This window comes from Crocuta crocuta, unplaced genomic scaffold (genome assembly GCF_008692635.1).
Source record: "Crocuta crocuta isolate KB4526 unplaced genomic scaffold, BGI_CrCroc_1.0 scaffold185, whole genome shotgun sequence".
NCBI lineage: Eukaryota > Metazoa > Chordata > Mammalia > Carnivora > Hyaenidae > Crocuta > Crocuta crocuta.
In genome coordinates this window covers 399,263-422,862 of record NW_027530518.1, presented here as the reverse complement: position 1 = coordinate 422,862, position 23,600 = coordinate 399,263, and positions in this window count along the sequence as shown.

Here is a 23,600-nt window from a genome sequence, read left to right as displayed (position 1 = left end):
CACATAGCATACAATACCACACAAACTACACACACACACTAAAATACCATACATATACCACAAATACACAACACACACCTCAAACACACACCACAACATACCACAAGCACCAAACACATATGCAACTTACACTTCACACATACACCATACATATAATGAACACACACCTATACCATGTGCAAACCACACAACACACTCACTACACATATAGCACATACACCTCACATATATATATAGCACACACTCCTCACATATACAACACATATATAGCACACCTACACAACATAAACAGATAAATAGAACATGCATACACCATAAAGAAACATATATCACACACACCACACATCTGCCACATATAATCACGACACACATGCAACAAATACAGATTAGACATACATTAAATATAAAACATATAACATGTGTGTTATCACACACACATCACACACACATCAAATACAGACATCAAACACATACATCCACCAAGTTCACAAAACATGCGCACTAAGCACATCAAACTTATAATACACAGCGCACACACCTCAAATATTACATATATAGCACAGACATATAAACCACATGTATACTACACACAACACATTCAAGATACACAGACACTATTCAGCACATATACCACAAACATACACAAACCACACATACACAAATGACTTATATATAACAACATAGCACATATATAATACACACATTTACCACAATACAAACATGCATATATATAACATCATGCAAATACACCTAAAACCATACACACACCACAAACCACACACACAGCAAACATACACAAAACACACAACATACAAACCACACATAGAGAACCCACATTCAGAGTAATACATGCCTCAGAAAACACAAGCACATATCAAAAATTATACCATATGCATACAGACACCACACATACCACACATACCACAATATAGTACAAATACAACACACGTACAAATCATACACACCAAAATTATACCATACTGAAACATCATATATGACTTACAAAACACTTAGCAGACATATATCATATACACTATATACAACACAGACACAACACACGTATAAAACACATATAACACACAAACATACAACACAAACACACAATAAATAAAAAACGCACATATCACAGACAGCACACTCACACCTCATGTGTACTATATACATATAACAGAGATACACCAGATACCACACATACACTACACTCTTACCACACATCAACCAGACACACACACCATATATGTACCACCATATAGCACACACATACCACATATATACCACACAAAAACACAGCTTGCATACACCACACATATACCCAAATACACCATACATATATAACAAGCTTACAACACACCAGAAGAACCACATATTCCATATATATACCAAAAACACACACTAACATGTACACTACATGTACACCATGCTAACAGCACACTCACTACACAAATACAACACACACACTACACCCATACTCCACAGTTACACCACACAAAGGCAGCACAAATAAAATGTAAACACAGAGGTACATTGCACTCGCCCCTGTATCTCACACGGAAAAGATCTGAAGCCATAGGAAACATTACAGAACCCAAGAGATTGGGAGAAAAAGGACACAGAATCCACTGAGAAAGCCTTCTAATGTGAGTGCGAACTGGGGAAGATAAAATCGGGCCAGTTTTGGAGACTCCAGGGATGGGGGCGATCCCCCTCTGCCAGGAGTAAGAGGGGAAAAAGAGTCTGAAACTGCTCAAGACACGGCCCCTGTCGCTGGGAAACAGAAAAACCTCCGCTCAGAGCACAGAAGGACCGTGCGCGCCAAATCCCTGCGCGCCATGTCCCCGCATGCCAACTCGTCCTGGAGGGGCTTCGCGCGCAGACCACTTCTTTGTGTTCCTGGCTGGCTGGACCCTTAGAGGAGCTGCGCGCCTACCGCGCCATTGTGCTCCTGGCTGGCCGGACTCCAGAAGAACTGTGTGCCGATAACGGGCCTCTGCGCTCCTGGCTGGCTAGAACATTAAAGGGAAGGTGAAGAGCTTAAAAACTGGGAGATTTGCCCGCGAGTTCATGTTTCGGCTGAGGAGACACAGAGGGACCTGATTTCCCTCTCTCCAGTAGGCCCAGCGCACCAACAGGCAAACCCTTCTGCATGCTCGCCAATCCGACACAGGAGGAGAAGGGAGCAGCGATTCTGGCTCTACCCTCAGGGCCAGGGAAGAGGCTTGAAATTGCCCTGAGGGGATCACCTGCGAGGTTGTGTCTAGGGCAATTTCATTGGGGCGCGAGGAATGGGATTTGGAAACTAGGCCTGGCCTGGGTTAAAAAGCGCAACCCATTTTGGCTGCGCACCTGGCATGGGGAGTTTACAACCCAAAAAAGCAAGGTGCAGCGCTTGGTTCAAGAAGGGACTGGAGTGCCACCACTTGCTCCCCACAACCACCAAGGCAGAACTCCCGCATGACGCATTGGATCACACTACGCCCATCCCTGCTTGAGAGCTGCCCTCCAAATTTTTTTTCTTTTTTTTTCCCCCGGACACTGACTTGATTAACTCTGGTCACTGGCTTCCTTAAACAGTCACATTTAGTCCATACTGTAGATGTGAATTCTACACCTCCCGACCTTTTCATGTCTTTCTCTCAGGAGTAATTAGACTATATAGTTTCTCTGGATAACACCAGCATCCATCTCTCACCTATCCAACCATATTCCGCCCTTTAGCTCTTTGAAAAAAGCTTCTTATCCCTTCTGCCTGTTCATTCTAGTTCCAATTTTGCCTCATCCCTGCGCTGTCTTCTGTCTCTTTCTCTATGCTCTTCAACCAGCACTGCATACACCTGGCTATTTGATTCTAGCTGGGAAATCTGGTTATATGCTTTAAACTGTTCTCTGTCCATTGGATTTCTTCTTTTTTACTTTTCTTTTCTTCTTTTTGATCTTTTTATGTATTTCTTTATTTTCTATTATTTGCCTTCCCTCCTCCGTCTTTTCTCTTAACTTCTTCATTTTCCCTCTCGGTTTGTATGTTATTTAGATTTCTTTGTGCTTTGTGGGCCTCTGCTCCCTGTGTCTTTGTCTGTCTGTTACTTCTCCAGGACTACCTCAGGAAACAAACCAAAGTACACATGGTAGAGAGTCCCAAATATCACTACGAGTAGGAAAATAAAATAACCAAGGTCTAAACAAGAGAGACCAAGAGATACCATTCAAAAAACACTCTCCAAAAGGTTAGGCCCTGGACAGTCAAATAGTTTTCTTGGGTACAGCAGCACTCACAGGTGCAGAGAGCATAACAAGTCTTTGAAACTAACAAGAGCCAGAAAGCTAACTTAAATGACGAAACAAAAGAGCTCTCCTCCAAAGAAAGTCCAAGAAAAATTGACAGCTAATGAACTGCTCAAAACAGATATAAGCAGCATAATTGAACAAGATTTTAGAACAATAATCATAAAATTAATAGCTGGGCTTGAAAAAAGCATAGGTGACATCAAAGAAACTATGGCTACAAACAACATGGAGCATAAAAATACCCATGATGAATCAAAAAATGCGATAAATGAGATACATAATAAATTGGAAGCGTCCAAAGCACGGATTGAAGACGCAGAAAAGAGAATAAGTGATTTAGAAGACACCATTATAGAAAAAGAGGAAACAGAAAAAAAAAAAGACAAACTGATCCAGGTACATGTAAGAAGAGTTTGAGAGCTCAGCAATATGGGCAAAAACAATACCCGTATCCTAGGAATCCCAAAAGAGGAACATAGAGGGATAGGTGTTGAAGGCGTCCTGGAACAAATTATAGCAGAGAACTTCCCCAACCTGGGGAAGGAAGCAAATGTTGAAATACAAGAGACACAGAAGACTCCCCTCAGACGTTACTTGAATTGATCTTCTGCATGGCATATCATAGTNACCTGTCATTCATAATAGAAGGAGAGATAAAAAGTCTTTCCAAATAAACAGAAATTTAAAGAATTTGTCACCACTAAGCCAGGCCCAGAAGAAATCCTAAGGGGGACGATCTGAAAGATGTGTTGCAAGGAACAAAGATAACAGAGACACCACCACAAACATGAACCCCACAAAAGACTCTAAACCCACATATTTCAATAATAACACTGAATGTCAATGGGCTGAGTGCTCCAATCAGAAGACATACNACAAAGGGAAACCTATCAGAGTGGTGACAGACCTATCTACTGAAACTTGGCAGGCCAGAAAGGAATGGCAGGAAATCTTTAATGTGATGAACAGAAATATATGCAGCCAAGAATCTTCTATCCAGCAAACCTGTCATTCATAATAGAAGGAGAGATAAAAAGTCTTTCCAAATAAACAGAAATTTAAAGAATTTGTCACCACTAAGCCAGGCCCAGAAGAAATCCTAAGGGGGACGATCTGAAAGATGTGTTGCAAGGAACAAAGATAACAGAGACACCACCACAAACATGAACCCCACAAAAGACTCTAAACCCACATATTTCAATAATAACACTGAATGTCAATGGGCTGAGTGCTCCAATCAGAAGACATACGGTAGCAGAATGGATAAAAAAAAACAAAATCCATCTATTTGCTGTCTACAAGAAACTCATCTTAGACTGGAAGGAACCTTCAGATTGAAAGTAAGGGGATGGAGAAAAATATACCATGCTACTGGAAATCAAAAGAAAGCTGGAGTAGCTATACTTATATCAGACAAACTGCACTTTAAATTAAAGACAATAACAAGAGATGAAGAAGGGCACTACATAATAATTACAGGGTCCATCCATCAGGAAGAACTAACAATCATAAATGTCTACGCACCGAATATGGGAGCACCTAAATATCTAAAACAATTAATCACAAACAGAAACAAGCTTATAGATAAGAATGTGCTAATAGCAGGGGACTTTAATACTCCGCTTACAGCGATGGATAGGTCAACCAGACAGAAAATCCCTAAAGAAATAATGGATTTGAAAGACATATTGGACCAGATGGATCTGACATATATATTTAGAACTCTACATCCTGAGGCCAGGGAATTCACTTTCTTCTCAAGTGTGCATGGCACATTCTCCAAACTAATTCACATACTGGTATTAAAGCAGCCCAGAATAAATATATAAGAATTGAGATCACACCATGCACACTGTCAGATCATAATGCTTTGAAACTTGAAATCAATCACAGGAAGAAGTCTGGAAAAGCTCCAAAAACATGGAGGTTAAACAACACCATACTAAAGAATGAATGGGCCAATTAGGCAATTAGAGAAGAAATGAAAAAATATAGGGAAACAAATGAAAATGAAAATACAACAATCCAAAATCAATGGGACGTGGCAAAGGTAGTCCTAAGAGGAAAGTACATTGCACTCCAGGCCTATTTCAAGAGACTGGAGAAACGCAAGTGCAAAATCTAACAGCTCACTGAAAGGAACTAGAGGCAGGGCAACAAGAACGCCCTAAACCCAGGAGAAGAAGAGAAATGGTAAAAATTAGAGCAGAAATAAACAACATAGAGACCAAAGAAACAATTGAACAGATCAATGAAACCAAAAGTTGGTTTTTTGAAAAAATAAACAAAATTGACAAACCTGTAGCCAGGCTTCTCAAAAAGAAAAGAGAGAGCACCCAAATAGACAAAATCATGAAAGAAAATGGACCTATTACAACCAACCCCTCAGAAATACAAACAATTATCAGGAAATACTATGGAAAATTATATGCCAACAAATAGGACAACTTAGGAGAAATGGACATATTCCTAAACACACACTCATTACCAAAATTCACACGAGAAGAGATAAGATATCTGAACAGACCCATAACTAGTGAAGAAATCGAATCAGTGATCAAAAATCTCCCAACAAATAAGAGTCCTGGACCTGATGGCTTCCCCGGAGAATTCTACCAGACATTTAAAATAGAATCAATACCCATTCTTCTCCAGCTATTCAAAAAAACAGAAATCGAAGGAAAACTTCTAGACTCACTTTATGAAGTCAGCATCACTCTGATCCCCAAGCCAGACAGAGATCCAGCAAAAAAAGAGAACTACATGCCAATATCCTTGATGAATATGGATGCAAAAATCCTCAACAAGATACTTGCAAATCGAATCCAACAGCACATAAAAAGAATCATCCACCAAGATCAAGTGGGATTCATTCCTGGGGTACAGGGCTGGTTCAACATTCGCAAATCAATCATGGGATACATCACAGCAACAAAAGAAAAGATACAAACCAAATGATCCTGTCGGTATATGTAGAAAAAGCTATTGACAAAATACAGCATCCCTTCTTAATAAAGACCCTTGAGAAAATCGGAATAAAAGGAACTTACTTAAACATCATAAAAGCCATCCATGAGAAGCCCTCAGCTAACGTCATCTTCAATGGGGAAACACTGAGAACTTTCCCCCTGAGATCAGGAACACGACAGGGATGTACACTATCACCACTGTTGTTTAACATACTGCTGTAAGTCCTAGCATCAGCCATCAGACAACAAAAGGAAATCAACGGCATCAGATTGGCAAAGAAGAAGTCAAACTTTCTCTTTTCGCAGACGACATGATACTCTACATAGAAAACCCGACAGACTCCACCAGAAGCCTACTAGAACTGATCCAAGAATTCAGCCAAGTTGCAGGGTACAAAATCAACGTACAGAAATCGGTTGCATTTTTATACACCAACAATGAAGCAACAGAAAGAGAAATCAAGAAACTGATCCCATTCACAATTGCACAAAAAACCATAAAATACCTCGGAATAAACCTAACCAAGGATACAAGAGATCTGTATGATGAAAACTATAGAAAACTGATCAAGGAAATTGAAGACGACACAAAGAAGTGGAAAAACATTCCATGTTCTNAGCAGGAAGCAACCTCCTTGACCTCCACCGCAGCAACTTCTTGACACATCATCCAAAGCAAGAGAATCAAGAGGAAAAATAAACCACTGGGACCTCATCAAGATTAAAAGCTTCTGCATGGCAAAGGAAACAATCCATAAAACTAATAGGCAACCAACGGAATGGGAAAAGATAGTTGCAAATGACATATCAGACAAAGGGTTAAATATCCACNGCACTTGTGGGGACGAGCACTGGGTGTTATATGGAAACCAACTTGACAATAAATTATTTGTAAAAAAAATAATAAAAAGGAAAAGTGGATTTCTTTATTTTTTAAATTTATTTTAATTTTTTTAAAAAAACGTTTACTTATTTTTGAGATATACAGGGAGAGAGTTTGCACAAGCAGGGGAGGGTCAGAGAAAGAGGGGAACACAGCATCTAAAGCAGGCTTTAATGTCTGAGCTGTCTGCACAGAGTCTGATACAGGACCCAAACACACAAACCATGAGATCATGACCTGAGCTGAGTTTGGTTTTTCCACCAGCTGAGCCACCCAGGCACACCTGAATCATGGTATGTTCTGAGAAATGTTGACTGCAGTATTTGGGAACATGTAACAAGCAAAACTGTCCATAGATCAAACTGGAAAACAGGTCAGCACTACTGAGTGGGTGGGTGTATGTCTCTCAAAACCATGAACATTGTGCTCAGAAATGAGCGTTTCCCTTTAATATCTGTCACGGTTGACACCGCCACAGTCTTATTGGTATGAAGGTGTACTCCTCAATACAAAGACTAGGCCTGATTAGGAGATAACTTTGAATGTTAACTGAAAATGTAGAACATGATATGATGTGTGTTAACCAAGATAGTAGTGTTCAGGTACGTCGATACATGACAAGAATGAACGGTAACATGAATAAAAAATGAAAATATATTCTGTGATGAAACTCTGATGCTTCATTAATTCTATGATTGTAAAGTTTTCATTTAGTATTTTCATCATAACTTCAAAGAGAATTTTAAGTTCACTTCGTCGTCAATAATTGTGCTAGTCCTGGAGAATTGTGGGTACCTGGACCAGAAATTCCTAAAATTTCTGTGACTCAAGAAGTAATTCATTCCCTATATTGGACTGTGTTATCAAATCCTATCCCATCTCACCAAGATAGATAGGTAACTTGAGGACTGAGAAAGTGGAAGACTATTGCAGAACTGGAAAGAGTCCCATTTCCAATTCCACCTTAGAACAGCAGTGGGTACATATGGTCATTCCTGCAAAGACAAAGCACTTCCACTCAGAGGTCCATTTGAAATTGTGTCCTGCAGACATCTACTCTTTGCTGTACATGAATGATCTTTAAAAAGAAAGTGTTGGAAGAATTATCAATACAGATAGAATTTATATTTTGTAAATTACATCTGCAAGAATGCTAATGTAGGGAGGAGGTAGAAATTCTAAGATGAGTTCTGGCCTGTTTTCAGATCTATTACTTTTTCCTTGTTGTTCAAAACACTTATTATATCCCTCAAGTCTGTTTAAGTCGAATGGGTTGAGACATGGTATTCAAGGGGTCTCAAAAGCACAAAATATTGCCTGAAACATATTGGATTGTGCACACACACATACATGAGAGAACAAGGGAGAAAGTCTACAGCATCTTTCTGAACCTCACGGGGAAATTTGACTGATGGCATCAATGTGTCATCCAGGAGTTAGAGCATCTAAATCATGTTATTCACTCATTTATCAAATTTTCATTGCTTAGCGACTCATGATATTTTCCAGTACTTCAGAAATTGGAATGTTTATGAGGATTAAAGTGTCAATTATACAATCTTGTCTTCATACAACTCCAAATCCTGGTGCAGGCAATAAAAAACTTCTGACATTGAAACAAGTTAAGTGTTTCTGCATTGCATAAGTATAAGTTATCTGCTGGTGGTCTACAATGAAAAGTTTGCACTTTATAACATAAAGTTGATTCTAAAATTTGAGAGGCTCTATATTTTCAGAAAGATTGTATTATTAAGAATATTTTAGAAAATTCTGAACCTTTGAAAACCTCATGTTGTCACATAGATCAGCACTTCATTTTTTCTTTGATTGCTGAAGAGTATTTCATTGTATAGATACAGGGCAGTTTATTCATGCCTCAGTTGATGAACATTCGCTGTTGTTAGCACTTTGGGGTTATTGTGAACAATGCTGCTGTGAACATTCATGTACAAGTTTTTGTGCGGACATATCTTTCATTTGTTTTGGGTGTAAACCTAAAGAAGTGCAATTTCTGGGTCTTAAGTTAAGTCCCTATGACCTATTTGAATACTTGCAAGACCGTTTTCCAGAATGGCTACCATTTCCCATTCCAACCATCTGTGTGAGAAGATTTCAATTTCTCCATTGTTTCACTGGCAGTCACCATCTGTCTTTTTGGTGATAGCTATCCTGTGGGTATGAAAAGATATATGGTGGTTTGGGTTTTTAGTTTAAAAAAATTTTTTTTAATGTTTTATTTATTTTTAAGAGAGAGAGAGAGAGAGACAGTGTGAGCAGGGGAGAGTCAGAGAGAGACACACACACAGAATATGAAACAATCTCCAGGCTCTGAGCTAGCTGTCAGCACAGAGCCCGACGTGGGTGCTTTTCTTCCTTCTTCTCTCCCTCCTTTTATTCAACTGATAACACCATTTCTTCATGATTAGGGCAAGTATTTTTAAAAGAGAATTCTTTCAATTCCTCCATCCCTTCACTAAATAAAATTTGTTATATATTTTCATTATTTATAAACTATTATCAAAAATTTATTTTGCAATTATTATATTAAAAATGAATCTTTTAGATCAGTTTAAGAGAAGAAAACTATGACCGTGAGGACTATTTTACTTTCATTTCATCCTTCTCTAACACCCTTTCTTTGTGCAGAGTCAAGTTGCTGACATATATATCATTTTTCCCTCTGAAGGCCTTCTTTAATATACCTTCTAAGGAACATTTACTGTTGACAATTCCAGTTTTGCTTTATATTAGAAAGACTTTATGCCTCCACCACTATTGAAGGAGAAATATATTTGATGCAGAATTCATCCAATTCATTTTTTTCTTTCAACACTTTAAGCCCACTCTCTTCTTGCTTGCATGGTTATTGAAGATGAATCTAAAGTAACTCGTAACAATTCCTCTACAGGTACGACTTTCTCCCCTCTGGCTCCTTTCAAGCTGTTTTTCCTTTGTCTTGATTTACTGCTCTTTGAATAAGATTTACAAAGGTATTGATCATTGGTATTTATCTTGCTCTGACATTCCACAGATCTGGATCTGTGGTTTCATACATGTTGAAGTTGTCATCCCTAATTGCTTGAAATATTTCTTCTGCCTCTTTCTTCCCTCCTTCCTTCCTTTCTTCCACATTCCTCACTGTCTCCCATCCTTCCTTTCCTATTTTCTTTATACAGATGTTACAATTTTTACAATGTCCTATTGTTCCTGGATGTTATTTTCCATTTTATTCTGCCATTCTTTTCTTCTTTAGTTTGTAAAGCTTCCAATGGGATATCTTCAGCTCACAGATTCTTCCTTCATTCCTCTCCCAGCTATCCACGAGCTCATCTAAAGTACTTTTTATTTCTATTATAGTGTTTATTTTCACCCTTCTTTTAAACTCAATAGAATTTCCATCTCTCTGCTCACATTGCTAATTACACTTTTCCCACTGGAGCCCTTAGGGTTTTAATTATATTTTAAATCCATAGCCTAATTACTCCCTATTCTCTGTCATAATCTGAATCTGATTATGATGCTTGCTCTATCTCTTCAAACTGTTGCCTTTTAATAGGCATTGTATTTTTTTAATAAAGCTGGACAAGAGGTGTTGGGCAAAACTGACTAAAATAACTTGGTCTCTAATTGAATTTTTAAAATATTCTAGGAGTTAAACTATGTTCCCAGTTCACTGCTGGGATAGATATCCAAGCTACCATTTCCTTTGGGGGTCCTTTTTTTTTATTTGAAGGTTTTTGCTGTTATTTATTTTTGTCTCCCCTGTGTGTTTTGGGTTTCCACTGATACATCATCAGTAAGATCTGAGTTTGGGGTTCTTTGGTTAAAATCTCATTTTGATACATGAGCCCTATTCATGCAGCAGAAATGTATAGGAGAGGGACATATTGTTCTATGATGAGATCTCAGTCTTTAAATTTTTTTCAACATTTTATTTATTTCTGACAGAGAGAGAGAGAGAGAGAGACAGCGTGAGCAGGGGAGGATCAGAGAAAGAAGGAGACGCAGAATCAGAAGCAGGCTCCAGGCTCTGAGCTGGCTGTCAGCACAGAGCACGACGCGGGGCTCGAACCCACAAACCATGTGACCATGGCCTGAGGCGAAGTTGGACGCTTAACTGACTGAGCCACCCAGGCGCCGCGAGATCTCAGTCTTTAAATGAGCTTGTGTCCTTGGGATTTGACAGTTACAGTGATTCTCAAAATTTTACTTCCCATGGGGTGAGAGAATTCAAAAAGGAGCTGCAGTTGAGTCTGTTCCTCTGCCATAGAAACTGGAGGGACTAGATTTGGTCATTCCCTTTCCCCAGGCAAGTTAGGCTCCTGTCACATCCAAGGTGTTTCCTCTCCTAAAACAGTTTCTTTGAGTGAAGGCTTCCTTAAGGAGAACAGAGGGTGCTGGGTGTGTTTCTGAATAGTTGCTTCTATTCTCCTTGATCCAGAGTTTGAAGGATTTTTCTTTGACTTTACCTTTGAGATTGTGGAGGGGCTACTGGAGGTAAATCATGGAAGTGCAGAATTCCACACTCTGTGCTCCTGGAGATTTGTCCTTTGCAGCTCGTATACACTGAGCCTCCAGAAATTTATCATTCAGAGTGGAGGTATTGCAGTCCAGATCCTTGCTCCTGCAGGAGGCTCTGCTCCTGAGTCTCTGACTCTGTATTCAACTATGTCTCCAATTATTACAATGAAAGTTTTCCCTGTGAAATCAGTTCTGTGTTCTATTTAGGAATTGTTTATTTTCAGGTTGTTCTGCTTTTCTTTTGTGGTGGACAGGAGTTTTGATGGCTCACCTGCCTACATATTAGACCACAAACTAGAAGTCTTTATTTTATTATTATTGTTGTTTTTTTTTTTTACAAATAGTTTATTGTCAAGTTGGTTTCCATATAAGACCCAGTGCTCGTCCCCACAAGTGCCCTCCTCCATGCCCATTTCCCGTGNCCTCTTTGGAGAAGTGTCTGTTCATATCTTCTGCCCATTTCTTTACTGGGTTGTTTTTTGGGTATGGAGTTTGATGAGTTCCTTATAGATTGTGGGTATTAACCCTTTGTCTGATATGTCATTTGCAACTATCTTTTCCCATTCCATTGGTTGCCTATTAGTTTTACGGATTGTTTCCTTTATGGTGCTGAAGCTTGTANCAGGATGCAGAGTTCTAAATATATCTGTCAGATCCATCTGGTCCATTTGTCAGTCCAGTCCATTGTTTCTTTAGTGATTTTCTGTCTGGTTGATCTATCCATTGCTGTAAGTGGAGTATTAAAGTCCCCTGCTATTAGCACATTCTTATCTATAAGCTTGTTTCTGTTTGTGATTGTTTTAGATATTTAGGTGCTCCCATATTCGGTGTGTAGACATTTATGATTTTTAGTTCTTCCTGATGGATGGACCCTGCAATTATTATATAATGCCCTTCTTCATCCCTTGTTATTGTTTTTAATTTAAAGTCCAGTTTGTCCGAGATAAGTATAGCTACTCCAGCTTTCTTTTGACTTCCTGTAGCATGATAGATATTTCTCCATCCCCTTACTTTCAATCTGATGGTATCTTCCAATTTAAAATGCGTTTCTTGTAGACAGCAAATATGTATTTTTTTTTTTATCTGTTCGGCTACCCTATGTCTTTTGATTGGAGCATTCAGCCCATTTATATTCAGTGTTATTGTTGAAATATGTGGGTTTAGAGTCATTGTGTCCTTTGTGGCATTCATGCTTGTGGTGGTGTCTCTGGTGTCTTCGTCTTTGCAATACTTCCCTCAGAGAGTCCCCCTCAGGATTTCTTGTAGGGCTGGCTTAGTGGTGACAAATATTTTCATTTTTTGTTTATTTGGAAAGACTTTTACCTCTCCTTCAATTTTGAATAACATGCTTGCTGGATAGAAGATTCTTGGCTGCATATATTTTCTGTTCATCACATTGAAGATCTCCTGCCATTCCTTTCTGGCCTGCCAAGTTTCAGTAGATAGGTCTGTCACCTTCTGGTAGGTTTCCCTTTATATGTTAGGACCCTTTTCTCCTGGCTGCTTTCAAAATTCTTTGTCCTTATATTTTGCCATTTTAACTATGATATGCCGTGCAGAAGATCGATTCAAATTACATCTGAGGGGAGTCCTCTGAGCCTCTTGTATTTCAACATTTACTTTCTTCCTCAGGTTGGGGAAATTCTCTGGTATAATTTGTTTCAGGACTCCTTCAGCACCTTTCCCTCTTTCTTCCTCTTCTGGGATTCCTATGATATGGATAATGTTGCATTTGACCGTATTGCTGAGCTCTCAAACTCTTCTTTCATGTTTCTGGATCAGTTTGTCTCTTTTTTTGTCAGCTTCTTGTTTTTCTATAATGGTGTCTTCTAAATCACTTATTCTCTTTTCTGCCCCTTCAGTCCGTGCATTGGACACTTCCAGTTTATTATGTATTTCATTTATCAGATTTTTTAATTCATCATGCCTATTTTTGTTCTCCATGTTGGTTGTAGTCATAGTTTCTTTAAGGTCCTCTATGGTTTTTGCAAGCGCAGCGATTAATTTTATGATTATTGTTCTAAAATCTTGTTCAGTTATGCTGCTTAAATTTGTTTTGAGCAGTTCATTAGCTGTCAATTCTTCTTGGAGTTTCTTTGGAGGAGAGCTCTTTCATTTCGTCATTTTGGTTAGCTTTCTGTCTCGTTAGTTTTAAAGACTTGTTATGTACTCTGCACCTGAGAGCGCTGCTGTACCCAAGAAGATTCTTTTACTGTCCAGAGCCTATCCTTTCAAAAAGTGTTCTTTGAATGATATCTCTTGGTCTCTCTTGTTGAGACCTTGGTTATTTTATTTTCCTATAGTGAAATTTTATTTTCCTATAATACCGGTAGTGGTATTTGGGACTCTCCACCATGTGTACTTTGGCTTGTTTCTTGAGGTAGCCCTGGAGAAGAAAACACAGACAAACACACAGGGAACAGAGGGACACAAACGCACAAACAAATCCAACAATCATGCTAACCAAGTCGGAAAACTAAAAAGTAATGAGCAAAGATGGAGGAGGGAAGGCGACTGATAGAAAAGAAAAATACATTAAAAAGTCAAAAAGAAGAAAAGAAAAGGAAGAATGAAAAAAAAAAACCGATAGACAAAGATCGGTTTAAAGCATATAACTAGATTTCCCAGCCGCAATTAAATAGCCGGGTGTATGTAGTGCTTGTTGAAGAGCTACAGAAAGAGAGAGATGATAGGGCGGAGATGAGGCAAAATTGGAGATAGAATGAACAGGCAGAAGGGATAAGAAGCTTTTTTCAAAGAGCTAGAGGGTGGAATATGGTTGGAGAGGTGAGAGAAAGAAGGTGGTGTTATCTAGAGAAATTATCTAGTCTGATTACTCCTGGGAGGCTTTGTTATACCGCCATTAAGCCATTAACATTTCAGCTGGTCGCTGCTTCCCTGTTGCCTGGGGTTAAGTGAAGGGTGGGGGAAGTGTCACAGCCTGAGATCCACAGGGCTCCCGCAACAATACAACCAGAGTAGTTTGGGGATCCTAGCAATTTCAGGCCCTCAGAGTCTGCATCGGCTCACCCCACCGCAACCGCTTTACTGGCCGCCTGCCGCTTCAGCAGGCAACTTTTCGCTCAGGCAGCCGCCGTTTCACCGGGCGCAGGTGGCACTTCACTGGGTCGCTGCCACCGCTGCTTCAGTGGGCCGATGTCGCGCGCACCACTGCCGCTTCACCCGGCGCCGGGTCGGCCTCCGCAGGCGTTGCTGCTGGTTCATGGGCTGCTACCGCCTGGATGGTGCCCGGTGCACGCAGTTCAGTTTTTCCTGGCGCCTTCTGGGACCAGGGCACCTAGTTTAAAGTCAGCACCCCAGCCAGAGCTAAAAAACACTGTCTTTCCAAGCCGAGATTTTTTCTCTTCTCCAGGGACGGTTCTGTGAGCAATCTCAGCTTTTCTTTCCTTTCCCCTGGACTCACTGCAGCTCGCCACCACTCGCCGGTTTATCACTCACCGCAGCTGCACGCAAGCCGGGTTCCCTCCCCTCCCTCCGTATCTCTGGGTCCTGTCCCGCTTTTATCTTCCCCAGTTCGCACTCACGCACTTATGAGGTTTCCTTCCCAGTGTACTCTGTCTCTTTCTCTTCCCAAACTCCTGTGGCTCAGTGTCCTATGACTTCAGGCCTTCTCTGTTGGAGAGATGAGTGCAGGCGTAATGTACAGTGCTTCCTACACCATCTTGCCTCTTCATCTTTATTTTATTATTAATAACTTAACTAAATTTAGCTTGGTTCCTATTCAAACGGGTCCATTTCATCCATACTGTTACAGAAAGGAGGAGAAGAATGAAGGGAGTCCTGATATTCAAATCAGGATGTCACAAATCCCAAAGGCATATGTGACAAACTAGAATCAATGCCTTCCATCTTTTCCCTATCCAGAAGGTCTCCTGCCTCGCCCATAATATGTAGATGAGAGGTGCAGATAGGTGGTTTGCCTAGGACTTTCAAGCAACAATGTTAAAAAAAATGAAATTGCTATGTAGACAAGGCTTTTAGTCTTGGACTCTTGTGTAGAGTACGTTAAATGTGGACTACTGCTGTCAACTAGGAAGTTCCTCATCAGACTGGTGTTTGAGAGGTAGCAGTTCCAAGAAGCATGGATGAATATCCCTGTTTATTCCTCCTTGGGGCTCTTCGTATCTTCCAAGTGTTATTCTTAAACTCTAAACACACTTTTAAAAGTCAGGTGTCCATCCTCACCATCAAGAATTGCTACTTTCTCTAATCCGTTAATTGAGCCATAGTGCCTGCCACCTTCTGTAACAGCACACAGGTGAAGAATGAGACACAAACAAGTCAGCTGCAAGAGAAAGGGAGCAAGGGATGACAACTCAGACAGACTGTCGTCTCGAACAACTCTGCATTCCCATATTTATTGAAGAAGCGATAATTAGTCAATAAAAGACTTCAAGATTGCTCTAGAGTTTAGAGAGTGATCTCATGAAAAAAACAGAACTTTCTTAGATATGTACGTTATGGTTGATCAGGCATAATAAACAAATTTTATCTGATCAGGTGGTCTTTGAGGAAGTGGAGAAGTCAACACAAAAGAAGTGGGCGGCATTCCACCCTGAGGGAGCTGAGCACAGCCACTTTCCCAGAGAGACATTACAATGTGTATTTTCTTAGAGCTATATTAATCATTTTATAGTTTTGTGTACTGTTTTTCTCCATGACTATATTTTATGGGTGACATTGTTCTGAGGGTTATCACACCATAGGAAATTTGAATCAGGTCTTTCTCCCATGTTGCCCCTCATGCTTTTCTACACTTGATCTACAGAGCACACTCACAGGAGAACTCTGCAGATGAACAAAACCAGGCTTTCCAACAAATACGGAGGAAAAAAACCAGGGTTCTAAGAAGAACACAGGCAGAAGGAAGGAATCAAATATAGGCTATTGGAGTCTTCCAGATCCAGCACTGTGGGAAAAGGGAACTTGGTCCTCTGTCTTCTATGCTGACTCCAGTCACAAAAATCAAACAAGAGCCTCAACCACTCACTTTCCTGAATGCTGTGCTGTGGGCCCTTAGTTTGCTCCAGGATCACAGAGGTCAGTGGTAGATATGCATTTCAAATCGAAACAAGGCTCACATGTGGTCCAGTCTGGGAGGAAGTTAGACATTGGCCAGTTCTAAGGGAAGTGGTTCTCCAAGGCCAGTATTTTCCTCTTAGACACCAAGGAAGTGGGTCCTGACCTGGATAGAAATGTCATGGTACATAACCCAGCATTTTGTGTCTCAGCAAGCCCTGGACAGGTAATGAGGGGTACTCTTGGTAAGGCTGATCCTCACTGTGTTTACATTGGGGCAGGGTATGAAGAGAAGATGCTGGACAAACAGCTCTAAAGAGAGTCTTTCAGACAGTGGTGCTGGGCCCCCAGGTTTAAGTCAGGGGGCTCTGATGGGACAGGCTCCTGGGGATAGGAGCTTCGGGTAATAGTGTCTCCAAACTCAGGGTTCTCCTTACTGCTGGGTCCTATGGTTGCCATTGGAGTGCTGTGGCAAGGTGGTCCTAAAAGTTCAGACCCTCGCTTACCCCACATGCAGGATGCTCCTCGGGGCCACATGTGGTGCTGCTGTGCTTATGAGTGCCCCAAAGGAGGGGTTCGGATGTGGGGCAGCCTCTATTTCCCAAACTATTGGTGCTTCAGAAACCCCCAGCCTGAAGTGGGCCTGTTTTGTGGTGCTACTGGCAATGTTCAGCCGTATGCATGGAGGCAACAGGAGCGATCCAGGGGCTGTGCCACAGGGGCATCTCGCTAGGGTAGCAGCAAAGCCTGGCTGGGTGCTGGCGCCTGTGCCCAAGGAAGAAGTAATAGGTGATGAATCAGCAAAAGCTACCTGTGTGGTGCTGCCCAAGACTTGCTGGCTTGCCTTTCTATTTGGAAGTTGGCAAGGGCCATCTGTGTATAAAAGGCTAAGGACAGTAAGTGTGAAAAGATGTCTGGAAGCAGATAGGTTAGGGGCGAGAAGGGTCCAGTTGAGCCTGGTTTCCTTTGACACAGAAGATACAGCCAGGCTGCCCTTGCAGCAGATTCCAGGGTGGCCATTGACCCTGGCAGGCTTGCATTTTCCTGCATCTCTCCTGCTGTGCATCCCTGCTGGGGGCTGGAGGGACAGCAGGAGCAGGAGCAGCCCTGCAGCAGGCAGGGGGAAACCCTGGGCAGCTGCTTAGCCCCATGGTCCCAGATGGGCACACACTCACCCCACAGTGCACTATTGATGGTCTGGAGTGCAGCTTCCTCCTCAGAGTCTCAGTCATCAGCGGTGCCTGGAAATTCACTCAGGGTGTGGCGGCCATCTTGCAAGATCCCCTTGTCACCAGGAGTCACAATCTTCTCTGCTCATTACAGCCCAAAAAATCTTTTGTTTGTATGGCCCAAAAGTGTCAGGTGCAGTAGAAGAGTTCCTCCAGGATGGTTTCCTTTTCCATTTTACTTAGGTATTGTCTTTGCCTAGTTCTTCTTCTGGGCCACCACTGAAGCTGTTGCTGGGGACCGAGGGCACTCCTGGTTCACTATTTTTTGTGGGGTCTTCTGAGGCATCTGGAGCAGCTTAGACGTGGGCAATGTGTTTTCCTTTTCAGCTGCGGAAACATTAGGTGGACCTGTATGAGATCGTGTAGTGTGTGGTTTGGGGAAGATCTTACAGCAGGTCTTGGGTTTATTTTGGAACATGCTTTTTGAGGTCTTGAGGTGTAAGTGTCCCTGCAGAACCCATGCCTGGCATGAAGAAAGACACCCTCCCATTGCTGTCCCAGGCTGAATGAAGTTTATATCCTAGTGTCATCAGTGGCCCTTCCCTGATTGACCTGTTTTTGACTGCTGGGTCATTCTCTTGATTTGCTGTCAATTAACACTCTAAGAGCTCTCAGCATGGCCTGCTCTGTCAGGGACCCTGGAACACATGAGTGTTGTGGGCTGCACGGTGGTGATATGTGCTCCTGTCTCACATGAACGTGACTTTACACACACGGACTGCAGGACGTGAGTATGTGGGGAACAGGCAGTGTGGAGTTCCCTGATGGACTTACCTACAGATTGAGGCAAGGACCTGAAACTCATATTGGGAAGTGGTACGCTGAGGTGACCCGGTATTTCCCACAGGGTTATTGGAGGTTCAGGGGATCCGAGGACATTGGAGTCTTCCAATCAGGTAGGGATCCTACAAGCCTCCTCCCCATTGATACTGCATCTACTAACTGCTCCCAGGGATGCACAGCTTGGTGGGTTGAGCTGTCCTGCTTGCATGTGCTTCGGGAACTTTGTCATGTTCCCTCAACTCCTCGATGTTTGAAGGGGGTGATCAAAAACTGCCCAATGCTTTATCCCAATGAGTGCTGTTCTGGGGAAAATCTCGGCTGACTTGAGCAGGTTGGGAGGAAAGGGTTGGGTTCCACAGAGCGATGATGAACAACTCCTGGGGCTCTCTTCTCATAGAACACAGTGCATATACCTCCTGGATTTCTGCCCCCAGGGTCTTCCTGGCAACCACAGAACTCCTTCCAGGTTCAGCAGCTGCTGGTGGAATGATAGCCTAGTCACTTCAGGGCCTTGTCTAGACTGGATTCAGTTCCCTCAGGGAATGTGCTCAGGATTTTCTTCAGTACCTACAGTGATTATGGCATTATTCTTATCTCTTCTTTGTGGTCACAAGCCCGGACAGCATCCCAGATTTTGGCTGGTTTTCCTGAATTGCCATGTAAGTTATGGGAGAGAGAGAGAACATGTGCCCAGATTTGTATTGTTACCCTTTTCATGACAAACTCACCACATTTGCATTTGCCCCTCTTGTGACGGCAAGCCTGTTTCCCCTGCTTTTAATTATAAATCTAGCGAAGGGGAGCTTCTTGAGAGCTGAAAGGAAGAGCAGAATCCAGCATGACCAGACCCATCCAAACAGGAAATACACAGTGACGACACCCAGGTAGATCCCCACTTCCCGAAGCAGCTCCAATAACTTGGGCTCAGCCCTACTGAGGTCCCTCCTGGGATATTTGAGAGATTTTCTACAGACTTCGTCCTGCAGCACCAGGGTGAGTGGCCAGTGGGACACTAAGAAAGGGGCTGAGGGGTTCTGCAGAGAAATTTCATACAAGCAGATGATGCAAGGCCTCAGTGCCTGTATGAGAACAGATATTTAAGGGTGGGAATTATAAAAGGAGAGAATGTGGAAGAGCTCCAAAGAGTTGCTTATGGATGGCAGAGGAAGTTTGTGCAAGACACGGAGTAGGAGATAAATTATAGGCACCACATTGGTCCTTCTGTCTGAATCCTTGCCATCCTTGGAGTTGCCTTCCTTTGGACAAGGCATTAATGATGTTTGGGTCACTGTTGAAAAGGATAGTGGACAGTTAGTGGAGGTGAGAACCTGTGGCCCTCTGCTCCTGGGATGATGGACCCTGACTAAAGGGTGATGGGTCTTCAGTTCTGAGTCCTCTGGACCACAGGCCCTTCACAACCTCATGGGGGGAAAGAGTCTCATATCGAACACTCAATCGTATCATCTCAGGTTATCTCCATGACTAGGAATGAAGCCTGTGTCATCTTGCCCATCCTCCAGGGGATGGCTCCCCATGACTGTGCAGGACTTTGCCTTGGTCCCTCCTTGCTACTCAAGCTTCGCGTTCCCCTTCCTCCTCTTTTCCCAGATATACTCCATTTCCTTTCCTCTGCCAACCTCCCCAATTATACTGTTCTCAAATACTAGGAAAAATAGATGATTTGCTTGCACCACTCAATCAATCCCTGATCTCTCCTGTTTGAGGAGAACTGTCATGTGTCTGGGCTGCTGCAAACCAAAAGGAGAGAGTAATGACATTATCCACATATCCAGTGTCCATTCTGTCACTGAAATGGCCTTCCTTGGGACACACTTGAGCCAAAAACAACCTCAACATTTCCCTTAACCTTTTCAGAGAATGAGTGGAAATGAAAGGACAGCAGTAAGTCCAATTCCTCAGAATCTCTATATGAAATACTAGAAAGTGTCCCACAGTGATTCACACACACACATGGTAACTGCTAAGGATCTCACTAGTCCTCAAGGGAAACAATGGAGAGCTTGTTCCCTGGACTGGACTAAGGAATGGTTGCAGAAAGGTCATCACCATGGTGTATGGAGACAGAACAGGCACTGTGAAACAGGAAAAGTGGGTTCAGAGATGGACAGTGACCCCATTGCCCTGCCACCCAGAGGCTCTGTCCTATGTCTAGTAGTGCTATGAGACAGGGCAACAGGGCCGTGACATCAAGTACGGGTAGCAGGCCCAGCATACCCTTCCCATAGGCCTCTAGAACACCTGCTGGAAATAGAGGGTCTCCAGGGAATCTGTTCAGGGCTCTTTCTCATGGAAACACATTCATACATCAGATTCACAAGGGTGTGAAGACTGGCATGAGCTAAGGGACACAGTAGGGTATGTAATGACCACAGGGGAAATCATCTGGAACTTATCCAGCTCAGGGTGTGGTAATTCTAATAGAACAAACAGGGCAGAAATGTGAAGGTTTGCTACACTACAGGTTTGCTGTAGGTATGAGGGAGTGGGTTTACCTCTCATCCATCTAATACCTCAAGCTATACCTTAGTCTCCTGGTTCTTGTGAGTGGGAGAAGGGTGTTTGCTTCTCAGATCATGTGTATTGTAGGTCAGTGACAAGAAAGCCCCTAATCGCTCATGGACAGTTCCTGAAAGGTGCTAACCAAACAGTCCAAGTTTTGACATTTGTCAATGTCAAGGGGAGGGAAGTGTCAATTTGATGGGAAAGATTATTTAAAATAGCAAAGTAAGAAATGGTCATTACAAACACAGCTCCCTCAATGCCCATTGACACAATTTCATTTATAGTATGTTTGTAAACTATGAAACAAACAAATCAGATGTCTACACCTATTTCCCTTTCCTTTCTGGTTTCCTGTCCAGCTTCCTTGGTCTCCAAAGCAGCAGGTACAATCCCACTGTTCTTGAAGCTCTCTCCCACTGTCCTAAATGAGTGGTGTTCCCTACCTGCAGAGTCTTATTCCTCACTCCTGGAGTCTCCCATGCTCTCCAGACACAAATCTGTAGAAACACAAATATGAGAAATCTTGTTCTTAGTGAGAAGGGCTAGTCTGGCAGTCCTACTCAAGTTGAGATTTCGAAGGGTCATATAGCATCTGCCTGAACTTTCTGTTCTGTTCTTAAATGTTCACTGGGCTTGGTGTAGACAGAGCCCTTCAAGAACACATGGATCACAGTTTTAACTTTCCCATGAGACAAAGAAACTGCCAAAGTCACCTTCATACTATAGTTTCTACATGCCCATTGCACTTTGCCTCTCTAAATGTCATACCCAGAAAATTCAACTGTTATGGGACACTTGAAATGTGACTAGTGTGAAGGAGCAATCAGAGGTTTTATGTTATTTCATTATTTTAGTGTAGGGCACTGAGTTAAAGATTAATTGTGTAGAATTGATTTTAGACACAAAACAGATGAACATAAGGGAAAGGAAGCAAAAATAACATAAAAACAGGGAGGGAGACAAAAACATAAGAGACTCTTAAATATGGAGAACAAACAGGGTTACTGGAGGGGTTATGGGAGGGAGATGGGCTAAATGGGTAGAGGGCATTAAGGAATCTACTCTTGAAATCATTGTTACACTATATGCTAAATTGGGTGTAAAATTTTAAAAATTAATAAAAAATAAAAGAAAAAGATTTTAGACTGATTCCACCCTAAATCACACAGCACAAAAATCCAAAGACAAAGAAGACATAACCTCTGCTCCCTTGCTTGTTCCACTGACACTAATTGCTGGCGGGATCTGATATTTGATGTGTAAGTAAGTAGTTCCTGGGCTCCAGCCAGGCACCATTTTAGGCCTTCAGACACCAAAAGAGGAAGATCAACAGCCACTTCCTAGAGTAAGTGATCACAGGTTTAATGAAACACCTATCCAAATAACAGTGTCACTTTCTAGAAATCGAAAATCCTAAAATACATATGGAAGCACAAAGTTGCCCACATAGTCAAAATATTCTTGAGAATGAAGAACAAAGCTGTGACTCCATACTTGAGGACAGGAAGACATATTTGAAAGCTGCAGAAAGCAGACACTATGGTACTGGGATAATTAAATAGGGAGATAGACCATGGAGAAGAAAAGAGAGCCCCCAAGTAATCTCTCACATTTATGGCATGCATACTCATCAAGACTACACATGGAGCAAGAGTAGTCTCTTCAACAATCCACAGATTGAAAAGGAAACCTACACAATATAAGAAAATATTGCCAAGCCTCCTATCAGAAAAAAAGTGTTTGTTTGCAAAATGGGAAGAAGGGGCAACTAACCTATTTGAGATGGGGGAAAGACTTGCATAGTTATGGCTCCAAGGGAAAACAAAATCAATAGCCAGCAGATTTAGGAAAAGATACTGACATAACTAATCATGAGGGAAATGCAAATGCAAGGACAATGTGATATTGCTTCATCTGTTAGCATGGCCAGGATCCAAACCGAAACCAGAAAACAAACACTAAATGCGGGTGTTGGTAAGGATGGGGAAAATTTGAAGCATTGGCTGTGGTTAATCATAACACACAATGGAAGACATCAAGGACGACTGTCTTGAATTTACTCAAATAATGGTAAATAGAATTCCCATAAAATCCAGTAATCATGTGTCTGAGTATACATCCAATGGAAATGAACTCATTATATCAAAGTTATACCTGTGATTCCACGTTTATCGTAGTATGTACACCATAGCTAGGATACAGAAATTTTAGTCCAGTGCCCATCAACACAGGAATTTCAAAGAAAAAGTGATATATTCATATAATATTATATTATTTAGCTTTTAGAGGATGAGGACATCCCATTATTTATGGAAACAGGGATGTCATGGAAGACATTCATCTAAGTGAAATAAGCCAATGTCAAGGAAG